Here is a 15,890-nt window from a genome sequence, read left to right as displayed (position 1 = left end):
TAAATGCCCCATTTTCTATCTCTCTCGCTGCTAGGGAGAGATGGAAAGTGGCTATTTCCAAGGCTCTCGGTTTTCTCCCTTAATTTCATTCCGCGGAAGGGATATCTTATGTGTAAATAGTTTCTTTTTTTTTTTGGTGGGGTCAAAGCCATAAACAAAGTGATGAATACTCTCTTCTCAACAGAAATCCCTGCATGGAGCCAATGGATGGCAATGCCATCCAAAGCAAGATTTCCTCCCAAGTCTCCAGCTTTCCACATGGCCAACTCATACAGCTGAGAAATGCTTGAACTCCCTTAGCCTCTTAGACTAAACCAAAGCTGATAAAAAAGCCATGGATTCCACTTGGATTCATTGTCTATTATGTCAACAATTAAAGTAAGCCCATATTGCATAGTGCTCGTGTAGCTGCTCCACTCTCATTAATGCTTAACACAATGAGCAAACTCAGGATGCTTATAGGTTCATGATAGGAGAAATAACCTCATCTCCTTGCTACCAATAATCCCCACAAGAGCAATGCCACTCCTGAAGTGATGAAAGCAGCTGGAATCTCTCACAATGATCTCATGATCAACAATCTTTGCAATAAGTTTAATTGTAAAATGACAATCCCCACAAATGCAAAGATTCTTCATTACAGTTATTGTACTACCCTCGACAGTAGTAATCAATGCAAATGCAACAACAACCTTTCACTATGATAAAATAATGACTCTTCCTTCTGTTCGTCTTCCATGTCATGAAGAGAGAACCTCTTATCTGGAACGTTACCCAATTCCTTCAACTTCATTTTCAACCAATCCGGCTTCCAATATATGTTCTCACTCAAAGGGTGGGATTTATCTCAGGAAAGAAATAAATGCTTTTGCCCCTTTATAGTAAGTTAGTAACCCAACTACTACCTGGTTGCTTCACAATCCCTTTATCCTTCATAGTCACTCTTAATCTCGAGACATCACCCCACCTATTAGAAGAGGCATAGAAGTTGGACAGTAAAACATAAGCAGCACTACAATGTGATTCTAGGTCAAGAATATAGTGCAGCTCTTTCTGCCAAATCTAGTTTAGAATGCATCCTACAAGAACTAAGCAAAGGAAGCCACACTATGGAGTTAGTTTTAAGGGGCATGTTTCTTACAATATCCTCTGCTTTCCTCTAGCTTCCCACATCGTCCTAGCATATCCACCATGCATGCATAATGCTCATGCTTCAATTCAATGGAAGTGTTCTATCACGCCCCGTACCCCAACGAATTCGCGACACCCCTCGAAGGTCGTATCGAACGCGACGTCCCAGGACTCGTCGCCGACCCAATCAAGAGTCAATCATCAAGCACAAGCAGAAACTATTATAAACATCCAGACAAAAATCAAAGGCAGAGTAGTAAGAAATCACTTGAATAGACCACAACACATTTCATACATAATGCATACTTACAACATCCATCCTTACAACCGAGCATTAGGCCACTAGGGTTAGAGTCCACCACCATCATAAAAAAGGGATAGGTAGTTGGGTAGGCTAACTTAGCTATATAAAAATGGCTCCACCAAAAAGGGTTCTATGCCTATCACTACACACCCTTACGATACCCAATCCGAGTCGGACCTTACGGACTCAGGCTCCGTATCTGACTCGATCTCGATTGGCTCTTCCTCAGGCTCCAACTCCATGGGCTCCTCCTCGGGATCGGACTCCATGGGCTCCTTTTCAGGTTCCTCTTCAGGTTCGGACTCTTCAGGCTCCGGCACAGGCTCAGGTACCATAGGTTCTGGCTCAGGGCTAGGGTCTTCAGGATCAATGACCTCGCCATCAGGGGCTTAATTCTCCGAAGGCTCCTAGTCCATGGCATCCTCACCGCCATGATGTTGCCCTTCGAATCCACGAATCGGGCCGATTGTTTCTAACCCCTCACGATAAAACCAAGCAAGGTAGGTGTGACGCTGCAATTCGTCCAGGCCCTCATCTACCCAAACAGTACTAAGATGTCTAATGTACGTCTTATTTGCACCCACGGGATACCCGGTCTCCACATGAACAGTATGCATGGGGACCCCAAAACGCCGAGGCGGCATGGTTAGGGTCGGGAATCTGAAATGTTTTGTATACAACTATTAGAATAAATCTCAATAAGCAGACAACCTAAACCTCACCCAGGCCAACGCATACCCCAGACAAGTCTAAGTACATAATCCAACAGTTAACATATTAGAATTCGCATAAACATACCTATCTCGTCTCGAAACATGCGCCAACTCTGCATATTAGTCAAATCACTATAATGCAATAACATCCCATGAACATATCACATTCGCTCGAGCACCATACGCGTGCACATTCGCCCAATTCATCTATGAGCCACGTAATACGCCTCAGGTCCAAACCACAACCCACATCAACACGCATTAGGTTGGCAGCCCTTCGATCTATCCGGGCATTGTCCCGCGTAACATGTCTTAGGACATCTCGATCCACGCGTAAACACGCATCAGGGCATTTGAAATCACACACGCCACGCAATCCAATCAATTCGATGCCACTTACATACTCAAACACCACTTAAGAGTGCTCAATCAACCACGATACGATTCATCATACGCACGCACCGAAACGGCCACAATTCCACCAATTCGAGTTACATTTCATCAAGCACGCACGAGCACCACAAGGCAATCACGACCAACCGTCAATTAAACCAGTGAAACCCATAATCTAGCATCAAAACAGCCCACTATGGGGAACAACCACCAGCCACAACTTAGCACACCATTCCAACACAATATAGTCAATATTCCACTCCAAAACTTGCCCGACATCAACCCATCAAACCCGCCATTAACTTGGCTCCTAACAGCCCCTAACTCAGCCCCGATAACAGCCACAATAAGTCCACATTTCAGCCCAAAACTCACCCAATGATAGCCCCATAATCAGCCACAATACCACATCAAACAACCCCTAAACAAGTCTAATAATACCCAATATCCTAGACGAGGTTTAGGGAGTCACTTACCTTGGGCCTAAGCGAGGAGGGCGGCAAGGGACAGCAAGCTAGGCAAACAACAGGGGCGGCGGAGCAGCAACAGCAACGGAGATGACGTCGGCACAGTAGCCAGGTCCACGGGCAAGGCCCCGGGCCATAACAGGGGCGCTCGGCCAAGGCAGCGATAAGGCAGGGGCGAACGGCTGGTTTGACAGGCGAGCGGCTGGGAAACAAGGGCAGCGGTGATAGCAGGTAGGTGGCTGGGACAGAGCAGGAACGGCGAGCGGCTGTGCTGGGGTGGCGGCGAAGTCAAAACAGGGAAGGGAGCAGCAGGAGCAGCCTCACTAGAATAGCAGCAGTAATGGCAGAACTGTCAGGAGCTCAGTCGGCGTGCGGCGACCTATGGCAGCGACGAACAAGGCAGACGACAGGCTGAGCAGCAGCTACTCAACTAAGGGGGGTTGGCTGGATGGGACTGAAACAGGGGTAGCGAGGTGCAGGGTGGTGGCGCGGCAAGGGGCAGAGGCAGCACGCGAGCGACCTGCGGCTGGGCGGATGGATAGCGGCGACACCGGCGGTCAGACGGTGAGCAACACCGACGGCTGGACTGTTGTGCTGGCCGGTCGTCCACGAAGAGGAGAGAGAGAGTAGAGGCGAAGAGGTGGGACGGTGGGGAAGTAGCAGCAGCGATGGTGGCTGGGCGGACGGCGCGCGGCGGTCGGACGGGCCGTCCATGGCGGCTAAACGACGTCGGGGGGGCGCATGTAGAGGGGAAGGGGAAGAGGACTCGGCAGAATAGCAAAAAGGGAGGGGGAGACGTGAGCGGGAAAGAGAGAGAGAGGAGAGAGAGAGAGAGAGAGAGAGAGAGAGTACAAGCTAGACCCTGCTCCACTCAAGTTTGATCCAAGGGCTCAAGTTTGATCTTCAGTGGCAAGCGAAGATCCAATGGCTCCTAAAAACTCGCATTTCAAAATAAAAGAAAGGTTAAATGGCACAAAATAGAATTAAATAAAGAGGGAGGTATACTGGTCTAAATTCGCACCGGGTCCAATTTTCATTTTTCTGACAATTCAAGCAATTCTTAATGTTGGCCATGCTTGTCGAGACATCGTCCGATTAATTTCGTCGAGAACTTCGAGAAATTCGACACCCAAGTCCGGATTCTAATTAACGGTCAAATTCGATCAGAGGCGACTTTAGCGAATCTCAAATTAACAGGCGGCTTTTAGGAGTTACGCGTATCGACTCGTGGCCGGTTTGAAATCGAGCCACATCTAAGTTTACTCGAGCCATGGCAACCTTGGTTGTCATGTAATTGCGAGGGTCAATTGCTAGTTCCGAATGACGCGATCCTTCGAATTAAGTTTAGGGTCGTTCATAATTCAAACGATGGTCAAGCGGAATCACCCGCGATCCAATCGCATTTTATTAGCAACTCGTCCATAACCATCCTTGGATCGGCTTATATTGGCCAAAAATATTCCCTCGACAATCTTTATGATCGAAGTGCCGAACCATGGTCAAGTTCTTAGGTCCACGTAATTAATTCTCACTAGCCTTTCCCTAATGGTTAACAACCCGAGAGTGATAAGTTCCGGGCGAGATTTAACTACAAGCGTGTTGATGAAATACACATTTTATAAATCCCGGAAATGGGTCGAAATTCAGAATGTTACAACTCTTCCCTCTTTACAAAAAATATCGTCCTCGAAATTTACAATCCAAACCCAACTATTCAAATAGATGGGGGTATTGATGTGTCACCAACTTTTCACTTTCCCATGTCGCACCTTCTATTCCATGATGCTCCCAAATTACTTTGACCATCGGAATTATCTTGTTCCGCAACACTCGCTCCATGTTTGTCTTTGATCCTCACTAGCCTTTCCACGTACGACACTCTATCGTCCACGTCTATTTCTTCATAATTCAGCACGTGGGTCAGATCCAGCTCATACTTCCTAAGCATTAACACGTGGAACACGTTATGAACTTGAGACGAATTTGGCGGCAGTGCGAGGCGATAGGCCAAAGTCCCAATTCTCTCTAAAACTTTGAATGGACCCACATACCTCGGGCTCAACTTTCCTTTCTTGCCAAACCGTGGCAGTCCTCTCATCGGCGACACCTTGAGGAAAACGTGGTCTCCCACTTGAAACTCCAAAGGCCTACGTCTCCGGTCTGTATAGTTCTTCTGGCGACTTTGAGCGGTCTTAAGTCTGTCCCGTAATAACCTTGACTGCCTCAATTGACTCGTTAAACTAGCTCGACCTGTGATGCTTCACTCTTCGACTTCGTCCCAACACACCGGCATTCTACAAGCTTTGCCATGTAGCGCTTCAAACGGTGCCATTCGATACTCTGCTGGTAGTTATTGTTGTAGGCAAATTCAACTAAATGTAATTGCTCTTCCCAACTACCCTTGAAATCCAAGACACAGGCTCGTAGCATATCTTCCAAAGTCTGAATCATCCTCTCAGACTGGTCATCCATTTGCGAATGATAGGCTGTGCTAAACTGTGACTTCGTTCCTAATGCCGTCTGAAGACTTTTCTAAAAAGCGGCAGTAAACTTAGGGTCCTTATCCGATGTGATCAACACTGGTACTCCATGCAGGCGGACTATTTGTCATACATAAAGCTCTGCGTACCTTTCCAACGTGAAGTCCTTTCGCACTACCAGAAAATGTGCTGACTTTGTCAATCGGTCGACTACCACCCAAATTGAATCATGGCCCCTCTAACTCCTTGGTAATCCCATAACAAAGTCCATAGTGATGTGCTTCCAATTCCATTCAGGGATTTTCAATGGCTGCAACATTCCACCCGGCTTGCAATGTTGCACCTTCACTTGTTGGCATGTTAAACACTTGGCTACATGTTTAGCTACGTCCACCTTCATGCCATTCCACCAATAATGTTGTTGTAAGTTCTGATACATCTTCATACTACCCGGGTGAATACTGTAATTGCTACGGTGAGCTTCTGACAATATCTCTTCCTTAAGTTCTGCATCATCGGGCCCGCACAACCATCTACGAAACTTCAAAATTCCATCCTCGAATACTTGGAAGTCCAGTTTCCTTTTGGTGACATCCATTTCTAGAATTTTCTGAATCTCCAGGTTCGTCGATTGTAAAGCCTTATTCTTAGTCTGGATTTTCGGTTCGATCCTCAATGCAGTAAGCAGACTTGAAACATGACTCACCTCAAACTTAAACTCCGAATTCCGAATTCCTTCCAACAAGGTCCATTCCTTGACCATCATATGCGCGATGCTCGATTTCCGACTTAGTGCATCCATTACCTTATTAGCCTTCCCGGGGTGATATAAAATATTGCAGTCATAATCCTTAACGAGTTCCATCCAACGGTGTTGTCTCATGTTTAATTCCTCTTGGGAAAACAAGTACCTTAAACTTTGATGGTCCGTATAAATCTGAAATTTCTCCCTACATAAGTAATGCCTCCAGATTTTAAGAGTGAAGATAATTGCTGCCAACTCTAAGTCGTGTGTCAGATAATTCAGCTCATGCGGTCTCAACTGTCGCGACGCGTATGCCACCACTCTTCCATGTTGCATTAGCATGCATCCTAGTCCCTTTAGCGACGCGTCACTGTAGATCTCATATCCTCCCGGTCCTGACGGGATTGTCAATACTGGCGCGGTCGTCAACCTTTGTTTTAACTCTTAGAAGCTCCTTTCGCACTTATCCATCCATTCAAACCTCGTTTCCTTCTTTAGTAATCGCGTCAACGGCGTCACTAATGCCGAAAACCTTTCCACGAAGCGTCTGTAATAACTTGCCAGACCCAAGAAGCTTCGAACTTCGGTTACCGTTATGGGTCTCGGCCAATTCGTGACAGCTTCAATCTTTGTCGGATCCACTGAAATTCCTTCCTCGGATATCACATGTCCTAAAATGCCACTCGATGAAGCCAGAATCGCACTTACTAAACTTAGCGTAGAGTGCATGTTCCCTTAAAGTCTGTATAACCTTTTCCAAATGTAACTCATGCTCGGCTGAACTTCTTGAGTATACCAAGATGTCGTCTATAAATACGATGACAAACTGATCCAGAAATTTCTTAAACACCCGATTCATCAAATCCATAAAGGCGGCATGGGCATTAGTCAATCCGAACGGCATCACTGTAAACTCGTAGTGCCCATATCTCGTCCTAAATGTCGTCTTTGGTATATCCTCCGTCTTGATTCTCAACTGATGGTATCCAGTCCTTAAGTCGATCTTAGAGAACACCGAAGCCCCTTGTAGTTGATCAAACAGGTCGTCAATCCTTGGCAACGAGTACTTATTCTTAATGGTCACCTGATTCAACTGCCTGTAGTCGATGCACAACCTTAATGATCCATCCTTCTTTCTCACGAATAAGACTGGCGCTCTCTACGGAGACGCACTCGGATGGATAAAGCCTTTATCCAATAATTCCTGCATTTGAACTTTCAATTCCTTCAATTTTGATAGCGACATTCTATAGGGTGCTTTCGAGATTGGTTTTGTCCCTGGGGCCAACTCGACCACAAATTCCACTTCTCTATCAAGTGGCAATCCCAGCAATTCCTGAGGAAAGACATCGGGAAAATTGCACACCACGGTTATATCCTCTAGCCTCGGTTCTCCAAATTGGCCGAATCAATCACGCTTGCTAGAAATCCTTGACATCTTTCGTCTAACAACTTAGTCACCTCGAGCGATGAAATCCAAGGGATTGAGGCTCCTCCTCGGTTTCCCACAAACTTGAATCTAGGATGTCCAACCGGATTAAATTGGATCACCATGTTACTATAGTCCATTACAGCTTTCTGCTTAACTAACTAGTCTATACCAACAATCACATCAAAGTCATACATAGAGAAGACCGTCAAATCTATCCTTTTTTCTCTATCACCAATCACTATCTTACAATCAGGGCATCTCAATGCAATCAACACTTTATCATTCAACGGAGTAGTAATACACAACATAACTTCTAGCGGTTTCGGCTCAATTCCAGACAATCTAGCAAACTGTTCAGATATAAACGAATGCGACGCCCCGGGATCAAACAAAGCATATGTAGCATGATCACAGAGAGAGACCGTACCTGTGACCACGCCAGGCGCGTCTTCAGCTTCCCTTCTCGCCATTACATACACTCGTCCTTGGGCTGGCGGCCTATTCTGATTGGCCAGCGGGCCAGTTCCAACTTGGTTTCCATTCCGGGGCGACGGTGGCAATGCAGGCGACTTAGCCTGTCTGTTGTTGGGGGCAATTCCTTATCTGATGGTCCATTTCACCACATCCAAAACATGCTCCACCCCTATTTGGGCAAAGTCCACCACCATGTCTTTCTCCACACAACCGACATGGGACATTCTGAAAGCGGTTCGGCTTCCCGATATTCTTTTTCACGGGAGGGACAAAGCGATTATTTCCCGTCATTGGCCTCTTTCCAAAGTGATGGTTGTCCCTAGCCGTGGTATACAGCGATCCAGAGGCAGCAACCCGATCCACCAAATCACGCTCAATTGCCTGAGCCCGGTTATAAATTTCATGGTAGCCTCTTAAGTTCAAAGATATCATCTGACTGCGGAGGTCCAGCTTCAGCCCATCTCGAAACCTTTGAGCTTTGTCCAACGGGTCCTCTACCGTTCTCGGGGCGAACTTGGACAGTCTTGCAAACTCAGCTTCATATTGGTCTACTGACATCTGACCTTGACAGAGTCTCATGAATTCAGCCAACTTACGTTCTTGGGCACTTTCCGAGAAATACTTGCCGTTAAAGGTTTTAGTAAAAATGGTCCAAGTTTGAGCAGTACCAGCAGGGAACACTTGACCTCTAGTGGCCTTCCACCAATTGCTTACATTTTCTTGAAGCTGGTAGAGTGCTAGGGTTACCTTCTCTTCCTCAGTGCACCCCAGTACTTCAAAAGCTTTTTCTAATTCTTCCACCCATCGTGGTGCAGCCTCAGTATCATCTCTCCCATCGAACTTCGGAGGCTTCAACTTTAAAAATTGTTCGACCAGCTTAGACATTGGTCTGTTTGCATTTACTTGCCCCTGGCATGGATTCCCATCATTCCCATTGTTCCCATGATTTCCATTGTTTCCGTTATTTCCATTAATTCCGTTGGCGGCGGCAACAATGCTGCCTCGAGAGCGGCAAAATGGCAAGTAGCATTTCGCTCTTCGCCATCTACCCATTAAGATCCCAACTTCCTTGAGTGCCCTCGTAATTCCATCCACTCGGGATCCTCCGCAACTCTAGCTTACGGACCCACACGACCTCGACCTTGACCTCGACCTCGGCTGCTCATACTTATAGGGTTCTCACACTCGCCTACCTACTATAATTCCACTCAGGAATTAGAGACCTAGGCTAACTATACAAGTCTAAAGCCTTAGGCAGTGAATCACAACAACAATTCATAAAGCAGGTAGTCAATCACAAATAAGACCCAATCACGCCAACAGGGTTCGTGCACTCACCTCGTGTCTTGACACACCGTACTTCCCATGTTATTGCATAAAATCACTCAAAGAATCACAACCGCATACCGGAGGTACGCATGGCACACAAGTCTCCTTAGCTAACTACCTCAAAGTCATCGCTCCTTATCACTCCAGGCTTCGAACAATTTAGATTGAGCTGACCTTGCTCTGATACCAAATCAACGATGATGTCACGCCCCGTACCCCAATGAGCTCGCGACACTCCTCGAAGGTCATATCGAACGCGACGTCTAAGGACTCGTCGTCGACCCAATCAAGCGTCAATCATCAAGCGTAAGCGGAAACGATTATAAACACCCAGACAAAAATCAAAGGCAGGGTAGTAAGAAAACACTTGAATAGACCACAACACATTTCATACATAATGCATACTTACAACATCCATCCTTACCAACCGAGCATTAGGCCACTAGGGTTAGAGTCCACCATCATCATCAAAAAGGGATAGGTGGTCGGGTAGGCTAACTTAGCTATATAAAAATGGCTCCACCAAAAAGGGTTCTATGCCTATCATTACACACCCCTACGGTGCCCAATCCGAGTCGGACCCTATAGACTCAGGCTCCGTATCTGACTCGATCTCGATTGGCTTTTTCTCGGACTCCGACTCCATGGGCTCCCCTTCAGGTTCAGACTCCTTAGGCTCCGGCATGGGCTCAGGTACTATAGGTTCCGACTCAAGGCTAGGGTCCTCAAGAGGGTCTTTAGGATCAACGACCTCGCCATCAGGGGCATAATTCTTTGAAGGCTTCCAGTCCATGGCATCCTCACCACCATGATGTTGCCCTTTGAATCCATGGATCGGGCCGATCGTTTCTAACCCTTCACGATAAAACCAAGCAAGGTAGGTGTGACGCCGCATCTGTCCGCTTTCGTCTACCCAAACCGTACTAAGATGTCTAATGTACGTCTTATTTGCACCCACGGGATACTCGGCCTCCACATGCACGTATGTATGGGGACCCCAAAACGCCGAGGCGGCATGGTTAGTGGTCGGGAATCCGAAATGTTTTGTATATAACTATGAGAATAAATCTCAATAAGCAAACAACCTAAACCCCACCTAGGCCAACGCGTACCCCAGACAAGTCTAAGTACACAATCCAACAATCAACATATTAGAATTCGATAAACATACCTATCTCGTCTCGAAACATGCGCCAACTCTGCATATTAGTCAAATCACTATAAGGCAATAACATCCTATGAACATATCACATTCGCTCGAGCACCATACGCGTACACATTCGCCCAATTCATCCATGACCCGCGTAATACGCCTCAGGTCCAAACCACAACCCGTGTCAACACGCATCAGGTTGGCAGCCCTCCGATCTATCTGGGCATTATCCCGTGTAACACTCCTCAGGACATCTCAATCCCCGCGTAAACACGCATCGAGGCATTTGATATCACACACCACAAACAATCCAATCAATTCGATGTCACTTACATACTCAAACACCACTCAAGAGTGATCAATCAACCACGATACGATTCATCATTCCCACGCACCGAAACAGCCACAATTCCACTAATTCGAGTCACATTTCATCAAGCAAGCACGAGCACCGCCAGGCAATCACGACTAACCGTAAATTCAACCCGTGAAACCCCTAATCGAGCATCAAAACAGCCCACTAGGGGGAACAACCACCAGCCACAACTTAGTACACCATTCCAACACAATATAGTCCACATTCCACTTCAAAACTTGCCCGACATCAACCCATCGGACCAGCCATTAACCCGGCTCGTAACAGCCCCTAACTCACCCCGATACCAGCCACAATAAGTCCACATTTTGGCCCACAACTCACCCAATGACAGCCCCATAATTAGCCATAATACCACATCAAACAACTCCTAAACAAGTCTAATAATACCGGATATCCTAGACGAGGTTTAGGGAGTCGCTTACCTCGGGCCTAAGCGAGAACGGCTAAGTGAGGAGGGTGGCAAGGGACAACAAGCTAGGCGGACAGCAGGGGCGGCGGAGCAGCAGTAGCAACGGCGGCGGCATAGGCATAGCAACGGGTCGATCGGCAAGGCCGCGGCAAGGCCCCCGGCCACAACAGGGGCGCTCGGCCAAGGCAGCAGCAAGGCAGGGGCGATCGGCTAGTCTCACGGGGAGGCGGCTGGGCTGCGATGGGCGAGCGGCTGTGCTGGGGTAGCGGCGAAGTCGGAACAGGGGAAGGAGCAGCAGGGGCAGCCTCGCCGGGAATGCAAAAGAGCGAACAGCGGAGTTGCTAGGAGCTCGGCCAAGATACGGCGACCCATGGCGGCGATGGACAAGGCGGACGGCGGCTAAGCAAGCAGCTCTGCCGTGAAGAAGGGGGTCAGGCTGGACGGATCAAACAGGGGCGGCGAGGGAGTGCAGGGAAGGGAGCCGGGTGGTGGCGCTTTAAGGGGCAGAGGCGGCGCGTGAGCGACTTGCGGCTTAGGCGGACGGAGGGCGGCAGTACCGGTAGTTGGACGACGAGCAGCACTGATGGCTGGACTGCTGTGCTGGCCGGTCGTCTACGAAGAGAGGAGAGAGAGTAGAGGCGGAGAGGTGGGACGGTGGGGAAGCAAAGAAGGCGACGGTGGTTAGGCGAGACAATGCGGCGGCCGAACGGACCGTCCCATGGCAAAAGGGCAATGGCAAGGCGCGTAGTGGAGGGGAAGGGGACTCGGCAGAACAGCAAAAGGGGAGGGGGAGACGTGAGCGGGAGAGAGAGAGAGAGAGAGAGAGAGAGAGAGAGAGTACAAGCTAGACCCTACTCCACTCAAGTTTGATCCAAGGGCTCAAGTTTGATCTTGAGGGGCAAGCCAAGATTCAATGGCTCCCAAAAACCCACATTTCAAAATAAAAGAAAGGCTAAACGGCACAAAATAGAATTAAATAAAGAGGGAGGTATGCTGGTCTAAATCCGCACCCGGTCCAATTATCACTTTTCTGACAATTCAAGCAATTTTTAATGTTGGCCATGATTGTCGAGACGTCGTCCAATTAATTTCATCGCGAACTTCGAGAAATTCGACACCCAAGTCCGGATTCTAAATAACGGCCAAATTCGATCAGACGTGACTTTAGCAAATCTCAAATTAACCGGCGGCTTTTAAGAGTTACGCGTATCGACTCATGGTCGATTTGAAATCGAGCCACATCTAAGTTTACTTGAGCTATGGCGACCTCAATTGTCATGTAATTGCGAGGGTCAATCGCTAGTTCCGAATGACGCGATCCTTCGAATTAAGTTAGGGTCGTTCGCAATTCACACGATGGTCAAGCGGAATCACCCGTGATCCAATCGCATTTTATTAGTGACTCGTCCATAACCATCCTTGGATCGGCCTATAATGGCCCAAAATATTCCCTCGACAATCCTTATGATCGAAGTGCCGAGCCATGGTCAAGTTCTTAAGTCCACGTACTTAATTCCCACTAGCCTTTCCCTAACGGTTAACAACCCGGAGTGATAAGTTCTGGGCGAGATTTAACTACAAGCGCATTGACGAAATACACATTTTATAAATCTCGGACATAGGTCAAAATTCAGAATGTTAGATGTTCTCACTAAAGTATCTGAACAAGCATCGCCCCTTTTGTAACATCCCAAAATGACTACAGGAAGAAAGTAGTCCCGTGAGTGTGATCTCATCTAGTTGTACCAGTCCGCGTATCATTTGGCTAAACAACTCCATAGCCCACATCCTTCGCCATGTTTTGCAAACCCGCAAACAACAGCATTCCAGGTGACGATGTTCTTCTTCCTGAGTCGTTTGAACACTCCAACAACATCATCAACAGCTCCACACTTATCATACATGACTAGAAGAGAATTGCCAACAAAAACGTCACTTCCCAATTTCAGCTTTATAGTTGACACATGGACCTCCTTACCTCGATCTAGAGACTCTAAACTACAGCAAGAATTTAAATCACTTACAAAAGAAGATCGATTAGGAAGAACACTTGTTCTCATCATGTCACTGAACACCTTCAAGCCATAACCAGTTAGAAGAGCAGTGCATATGACCACACTCCTATAAACTGCTTCATTGAAGACTTGGGTTGCTTTCTCAATTCGCTTGTAGTTGGCATAGAACGTGATGAGAGAAGCACATACAAATCGACTAAGGTAGAATCCTGACTTGAAAACATGACCATGAATCCGCACACGAAGAGGAAAAGATAATACATTTCCACATGCACTCAATGCATATGTCGAAGTACTCGAATTGGGAACAACACCAGACTTGAACATTCTCTCAAAAAGAATTAAAGCCTCTTCACTCTCACCATTTTGGTCAAGCTCGCCAATCCTTGAAGTCCATGGAATCACATTTTGAGAAGGCATTTGCTCAAACAATTTCACAGTATCATCAACCTTCGTATTCTCACAATACCCATGAAGCATCGCATTCCATGCAGCGAGATCTCTTATGGGCATCTATTTGAAAAATCTCTCTGCCCGCTCAACTTGTCCAAATTGAAAGAACCCATCTATCATCGTCGTCCACGAAACAACACTTGGTTCGAGCATTTCATCGAAAAGCTCTTCTGCCATCATCAAGTCCCCGTAGTCTAAGTAGCCTTTAATCATTGTGTTCCAGCAAATTGCATCTCTCACAGGCATTTCATAGAACAGTTTCAGGGCGTAATCAGGGCAGCCAGTTCGCAGGCAACCCATGATCGTCTTTGTGAATGAATGAACATCTGGGTATTGAAATATGTCCAGAACCTCCTGTTGGTGCTCAAATTTGGTTGACTGGGCTGGAAGAAAAGAGAGACATCAGGCCCAAATTGCTAAATAATAAACAGGACACTGGAGCCACACAAGGCCCAATATATTGGGTATCGAGGACTCAGTATCGGTAACTGCCCAAGACATCAAGATAAAGATATGAGCGGTTACCTCATCTAGTGCCGATAATATCGCGGGATAAGAAGGAACAGTTATCGGGAAGAAGATTGAACAACCCAGAATCAAGACAATAACTGCTTGGCAGCGGTTATTCTTTAGTATTAGCTATAAATAGCGACTGTAGAAACATCGAGAAGACCCTTTTGCCAAATCAACTACAGAACGCTTATCTTTTTTGTAACTTCGTTTATCTAATCGTTACTGCCAATTTATCTTTTGCACCTTTATTTTCGTTCGCCATTAGTATAGAATCCGTCGCTTCCTTTCTGAAACAACACAGGACCCGGTTACTCACAAAAAACCGAAGATCTTCCCCTTCGGTGAAAGATTTTCGTTCAAGACCACTCTTGGCGAAACATCTTTTTGGCACGCCCAATGGGACCATCGTGTTCCATCTCTAAAAAGTGTCAATGGGGAAGACAAGGAATCAGGAGAGTCGTACTACCACCAACGAGGATAACTCATCCCCGCAGCAACTGGGAGAAAGGCCTGCTCATTCCGATTCATCTGATCAGAACCTTAACCTAACTGTCGATGTTGGTACAGGCGTAGGCTGTGAACCGAGGAACAGAGGAGAGAATTGGCACCTAACTCTACTGTGATGGCCACTATGAGAAGGATGCTTGAAGAGCTACAGAACGAACTAACTAATCACATTGCCAATCATTTATCTAGAATTCTCACTCTTCTTTTCACCAATCTTATTGCGGAATTGACTTCAAAGTTTGGACCAGCGAGTGGACCAAATAGAGTGCAGGGGAGACAAATGGAGTTGGGGATCACCCCAACCATGGCTCCTGCTTTGCCCGTTGTTATTGGTGCTTCAGGTTTAACACAACCGGTTCGAATTCTACAAAGGTTTGATACTGTAGGAGATCAGAATCAGACTGATCTGGGGGAAAGGTTTGATACTGTAGGAGATCAGAGACTGGTCTGGGGGACCGTTTGAATTTGACCGGATCTGTGGGTTCTCTTGGGCACACACTCGAGAATGTTACTGATACGAATACTGTTAGGGTATCTACTGACCTTATAACCGCAGGAACAGATGCATAGGGATTCATTCCTTAACTGCCAATTTAGGAATTTACTCGGCAAGCCGGAAGTAACGGCATTCCTTTGACTCATCCTATTAATATTGGGACAATTCTTGTACCAATTCCGAGATATCAACCCAATAGGCCACAGTCGGCACCCAGGGACTTAGGGGCTCGACAGTCATCACCCCCTAGAGCGCAGGTTAACCAGGGATTCCCGGTACAAGATTTTCAGAAAGACCAGCGTATGATTGAACAAGCGACTTGTTTGGTAATGCAACGTATGGGTATGGAAGGAGGCGTGCCGAGACCTGTGTACCGCAAGCTATATCCCGATTGGGTAGACAATATTCCATATCCAAGGGGATATAAAATTCATGAGTTTACTATTTTCACTAGGGAGGATGACCAATCTACAGTGGAACATATTAGTAAATTCACG

General features: G+C 46.9%; 1 pseudogene; it reads right to left on the bottom strand.

Annotated features, from left to right (window-relative positions):
* Positions 1-268: 268 nt before the first annotated feature.
* On the bottom strand, positions 269-14,652 carry LOC115694638 (pentatricopeptide repeat-containing protein At5g46460, mitochondrial-like; annotated as a pseudogene).
* Positions 14,653-15,890: the final 1,238 nt, after the last annotated feature.

The sequence above is a fragment of the Syzygium oleosum genome, unplaced genomic scaffold (genome assembly GCF_021117445.2).
Source record: "Syzygium oleosum isolate NSW1041296 unplaced genomic scaffold, Sole_v2.1 Sole_v2.24, whole genome shotgun sequence".
Classification (NCBI taxonomy): domain Eukaryota; kingdom Viridiplantae; phylum Streptophyta; class Magnoliopsida; order Myrtales; family Myrtaceae; genus Syzygium; species Syzygium oleosum.
This window is presented reverse-complemented; position numbering and strand designations above follow the sequence as displayed.